Source organism: Chionomys nivalis, chromosome 3, assembly GCF_950005125.1.
Source record: "Chionomys nivalis chromosome 3, mChiNiv1.1, whole genome shotgun sequence".
In the NCBI taxonomy this organism is placed as follows: domain Eukaryota; kingdom Metazoa; phylum Chordata; class Mammalia; order Rodentia; family Cricetidae; genus Chionomys; species Chionomys nivalis.
In genome coordinates this window covers 98197713-98203767 of record NC_080088.1, presented here as the reverse complement: position 1 = coordinate 98203767, position 6055 = coordinate 98197713, and positions in this window count along the sequence as shown.

Below are 6055 nucleotides of genomic sequence, written 5' to 3'. Positions count from 1 at the left end.
GGCTCTACCACTGAGCCACACCCCAGCCCCTCACTGGGGGATTCTAGGCAGGGGCTCTACCACTGAGCCAAGCCCCTAGCTCCTCACTGGGGGATTCTAGGCAAGAAGTCTACTTACCCTGAGCTAATCTAATCCCTCTTTTCCCTACCCATTCTTATTTCAAATAGGATCTCATTAAGTTACCCAGGCTGGACTTCAACTTGCCATCCTCCTGTCTCAGCACCCACATATGCCAACCGCACCTCTGGAGCTGGGATTATAAACCTGAGCCGTGAGGCACAGATTGTTAGTTTTGTTTGTTTTTTGAGGCAGGGTTTCTCTGTGTAGCCCTGACTGCCCTGGAAGTAGCTATGTAGACCAGGCTGGCCTCGAACCTACTGAGATCTGCTTCCTGAGTGCTGGGATAAAGGCATGGGCCATCACCACCTAGCCTCATTTCCCTAATTTTATGTTAGGAGGGGACAACGGAGGGGCCTTCAATCCTTTCTTCTTCTGACCTTGTTATAAGCTGATTCCTAACTGGCCACCATTCATTTAAAGTTGTTAATATCTGGCCAGGGCTGGCAGGTAGGCTGGGAGCCTTGCATACTAAAGAGAGAAGGGACTCAGGCCCTCAGTACTTCAGCTGTGTGACCCACGCCCACCTTAGGGCACTATCAAAGGACCTGCGTGGGAGCGGATGAAAATGGACAGATTTGCCATCCACCTTTGAGCCCTCCCAAAGAGCGTGTGGACTGGCGTGCAAACATATGAGACAGGTACAGTGTAGGTCTCTTGGGTGGTTTCCAGACGGTAACCTGGAGATGAGGAACAGTGGCAAGCTTTTCGAGGCCGGAGAGAGGTTCCTATGGCAACCCTGCCGGCAAGGACCACCTGGAGCCTGAGGCCCCATCCTCCAGGGACAACTCCCGTGAAGGTTTTTACGCCCTAAAAAAGCCCAGAGCGGATTATTCCGTAAAGACCGCAAAGGCGGAGACAGAGGGGAGAAAAGAGGACCCGAAAGCCGGGATAAGCTCCCGCATTAACGCTTTGGCCGGCTCAGCAGGCAGATTCCAAAGAAGGGATGGGAGTCCCAGCAACAGGCCGGCCATTGGCACGGAGGCAAAATACTGGTTTGTGATTGGCTCTTGTCACGGGCAGGATGGAAGATCTCCTGGCGGGGTGGGGCGTGACTGAGCCGCGGCCCCGCCTAGCTCACATCCGGGTACCTGGGTATCCCGAAATGGCCAGAGATGGGGTAGTGGTCACTTTAGGATGGCTTGCACACGCAGGTAGCACAATCCTTCGTCTGAAGTTCAGGTGCTTAGGGAGGGGTGTGGGTTCTCAGACACTCGGGAATGGAGACCTCTGATTGGCGGGGCTCGAGGTCGCTGCTGCCATCAGGGTCCTTTAAGCAGACACCCGCACTAACAGGGACAGCTGCAGAACTGGCAGTGTCCACCAGGAGGTAGCAGAGGACGATGGTGCTGGAGTCCCTGAGCTTTTTGGAGAACAGATCCCAGACTTGGGCCAGGAAGACTCCTGAATCCCAAGCACCCCCGCCCCCGCCCCAACCCTTGCACTCAGCCTCATTGTAACCAGGTAATAGTTCAGGGTCGAGCCAGTTAACACTGTTGCTTCCTTAGCCTGTATGTGTGTGTGAGAGAGAGAAAGAGAGACAGAGAAACAATATGTATGTGTGTGAGAGAGAGGGAGAAGGTATAATTGTATAGCTCTGGGTGACCTGGCTTCGAACTCACAGCACTCCGTACCTCCTCCTTCAGAGACTACAGATGAATGACTCCTCCCACGGTCTGGCAGGGCTTGCGGGTTTTTGTTGTTGTTGTTGTTTGTTTTGAGAGCAGGTCACGCGCAACCCAGGCTGGTCTCAAATTTACAGAAGCTGACTTGAACTCCAGGTCTTCCTGCCGACCCTGCCCCCCCCAACACACACATTACTTTTGTACCTCATCTTTTCATTTTATTTCCGAGACTGGCTTCATGGATTCCAGGCTAGTCTTGATCATATCCTTGCAATTTTAAAAAAGATTTTGTGTGGGTGCGTGTACACAGGCATATATGGAGGCTGGAAGAAGCTGCTGGACTCTCCTGTCACTTCCTACCTATTCCTGAGGCAGGGTCCTTTTTCTGAGCCTGGGATCTGAATTTCCTCAGCGAGCCTGGAAGCCAGCAAGCTCCAGTTGATGGTGTTGTTGAGCTCAGGTCACTGGGCTTGCCGAGAGAATGCTGGGTCCTGGTGATCGCACATGCGCACATGGAGCACTCTTGACAGGGGGGTGTGTGTCACGGCCCCAGCCCTCAACCTTAACTGATCGTCAGACCTCCCAGAGTGCTGGGGTTTCAGGTGTGCCCACACCTGGTTTCCTCCGTCCTGAGGATGGAACGCAGGACTACGTGCATGTTAAGCAAACACTCTACCAACAGAGCTCCAGCCCATGTTCTGTTATTTTATACTTACCCGGCTTCGTTTTGTCCACGACCACTAGGTTATCAGTCTTTGGCACATGCTTTTAATCCCAGCACTAGGCAGGCGGTGAGGGTGAGGGGCATGGTGCTGAGTTTCCAGGCCAGCATGGTCTACATAGTGAGACCCTGTCTGTTGGTTGCTAAATCTGTCTTGACCCTAATTCAGCGATTTGGGGCCAGGTAAAGATTTTCACGGTTCTGTTACCCCCGCCTGACTCCTAGCAGGCTGAACTCGGCACCGAGAAGGGATGGCAGTATTTCCAGCAATCAGCATTGCAGAACGAGGCGGACAGTCTTCCACTGCAGGAAAAACCCCTTTTTTCCTGGTTCTTTGGAGACAGGGTTTCTCTAAGTAGCCCTGACTGACCAGGAACTTGCTCTGTAGACCAGGCTGGCCTTGAACTCAGAAATCTGTCTGCCTCTGCTGTGATTAAAGGTGTGTGCCACCATTCAACTGGCAAAACTTCTAACTGGTATGGAAAATGTACCTTTAGAAAGCACTACTGCTCTGATACGCCACGTGAGATCCAAAGAACTGACAGTCCTCCAACTAAGAACACTAGGGCATAGCTTGGTGGTGGTCCCCCATCAAGGGGTCACTCAGCCAAAGCATTTGTCTAGCATTCCCTAGTGACTGGCTAGGGTAGGGATGTAAAGTGATTTTTTTAAAGATTTATTATATGTAGTGTTCTGCCTGCATATATGCCCGAACACCAGAAGAGGGCACTAGATTTCATTATAGATGGTTGTGAGCCACCTTGTGGTTGCTTGGGATTGAACTTCTGAAAGAGCAGCCAGTACTTTTTTAAACAATTTTTTATTTTTATTTAATGTGCATTTGGTGTTTTACCTGCATAAATGTCTGTGTGAGGTTATCAGATCTTGGGTGCTGGGAATTGAACCCAGGTCCTTTGGGTAAATAGCCAGTACTCTTAACCACTAAGCCATCTCTCCAGTCTGCGAGAATGACTTGTTTTTCGAGACAAGGTTTCTCCGTGGCTTTGGAGTCTGTCCTGGAACTAGCTCTTGTAGACCTGGCTGGCCTTGAACTCAGAGACCCTCCCGCTTCTGCCTCCTGAATGCTGGGATTAAAGGCATGCAACAGCACTGCCCTGTGGTGCCTCAATCACTGAGTTCTATCCTTAGAACCACCCCAACAACCCAAACCTCAAAACCCACAACTTCAAGATCCCCTCTTGAAAATCTGGCTCTATGTGATTCAAAAATAACAGGGGGCTGGAGAGATGGCTCTGTGGTTGATAGCACTGGCTGCTCTTCCAGAGGACCCAGGCTCAAGTCCCAGCACCCATACGGCAGTTAACAACTGTGACTCCAGTACCAAGCTACTGGATACTCTCACACAGACATGGATGCACGAAAAACACCAAGGCACATAAATATTTTTTGATAAAAAAAAAATACAGTCATGTCTATCACATTGGTGGCCAGACTCCAACAATGTAGATTCTCTCAGACATGCCTTCCTGCTCTGAGGTCCCTTGGGAGCATGGGGAGCTACAGTTTCCTGGCCTTGTCTTTGGAGGCAGGATGACTCCAGACCAGCAGACCGACCTCACCAGGCACACACAGGAGGTGGGGGACTGGGTGGGAGCCAAACCTCCCTCTCTGGGCGCTGGCAATACCCACTGCTGCAGTCAGGGCCTTAGCAGCATAGGTCATGGGCCCTGCTGCCCAAGAGCTGGGCAAAGGCTGGAGGACAAAGCAGTCTCCAGTCATTGGAGTGGGTGTGGTGACCAAAACCTGTCGTCTCAGAATTTGGGAGGTAGACGCACAATTAGGAGTTTGAGGCCAACCTGGGCTACATAGAATCCTATCTCTGTCTCACACACAGATCAGTTTGGTTTTTGTTGTGTGGAGGGTAGGGGGTGGTTTGGTTTTTTTGAAACAGAATCCTACTCTGTAGCCCTAGATGACCTCCAACTCAGAAATCTGCCCGTCTCTGGCTGAGATTAAAGTCTTGGTGCCACCACACCCGGCTGGTTTGGGGTTTTGTTCTGTGGTTTTGAGTCAGGGCCTCTCATTAGCCCAGCAGTTCCCCATTTCAGGTTGCTTATCGGACATTCTGAAGATCAGATATTTCCCAGGATTCCTAACAGGAGTTAACAAGAATTTTGTGGTTAGGGTCACATGAGAAACTATTTAAGGGTCACAGCATTAGAAGGTCGACAGCAGTGGGCAGGTTGCCCTGGGGAGGCTCTGTCTTGTGTGATGTGAACCAGCCACCCTTGCTCTGCCCAGATATCCAGTTTATGACCAGGTCAAATTTGTGGTCACTCAGATTTAACTGTAGGCCCCTGAGACCTGGAATGAGGACGGCAGCAGCAGGCTCACCAGGCACACTGTCTGTCCAAGCGGTCTGTCCTACCTCAGGGTCCTGATTAGTCTGTTGGTTACTTAACATCAACACCCAGAAATAGAGACCAGCATTATCCGGTTAGTTTTCAGAGGCCATTTCACCAAGCTTGCTCTGAGGTCTAGGCTGTCATTCTTAGCCACCCAGATCACTCTCTGAGTCAACACGCACTCAGCTGACCAGTGTCAAGGCCAACACATGTGGTAATCACATATAAATAGAGTGGAGAAAACACTTCAAACAGCAATGTATCTGCTGGGCAGAAAGGTCCCGCCATGATCCCACCTCCCAAGTTCTTGGATGCAGCTAGCTCTACCTGGGTGGAGAGGGGTCCCGAACACATGGTTAGGTCACTCCCCCATTCCTGTCCATCATCTTTTTCTTCATTGCTTTTTTTTTGTTTTTGAGACAGGCTCTCCCTGTTGGTTGTCTAGCCTGGCTTTGAACTTGAGACCCGATGTCAGGCTCCAAGGTGCTTTGTGCCTCTTGGACAGTCTATTCTAAACCAGCCCGCAGCAGAGGTACCCGCATCAATTCCCAGCACTAGGTGGCTGCCAGACAGGATGGATGATGGTCTTCATTTTAAACAGCCTAAGTGACAGGGACTAGACCCCGTCTCAAAACATGAAAGCAAGAGCCCTACCCTGGTCCCTAGCATCGGTCTATATGGGCCTCAACCCAGGCTCATCCATCCCTCTTAAATACTTGTGATGCAGCAATGTCAACGTGTACCTGAGTCCAGAAGACCCTCAAGGTGCTGGAATACAGAACTGCTAGGACTGAACTTGGCCTTGAGCATCTAGGCCAGCTAAACTACAAATATATCTCCCCACTTCTTGTGTCCCCAGAAGAGTCTCACTAGCCTCAACCTCATGGAGCTCCCCCAGCCTCCGTCCTAGGTGCTGGGACTAGAGGCACATGCCACCACACCTGCATCACTTCTTGGGTTCTTGAGACAAGTGTCCCACTGTAGAATATAGGCTGGCCCTGAGTTTGTAATCCTCCTGCCTCAGACCCCCAAGTATTGGGATCCCAAGTGTAAACCTCCACACTCAACTTGCTTTGTCATTTTTGTGTGTGTGTGGTGCCAAGAAACCAAACCTCAATCCGCCCACCTGCCAGACAAGTGCTCCACCACCGAGCACCACCCGCGCCCTGATTTTCATGTATCGTCATGCCCCCACAGCACCACCCAGCCTCATTCCCGAGTGGGGG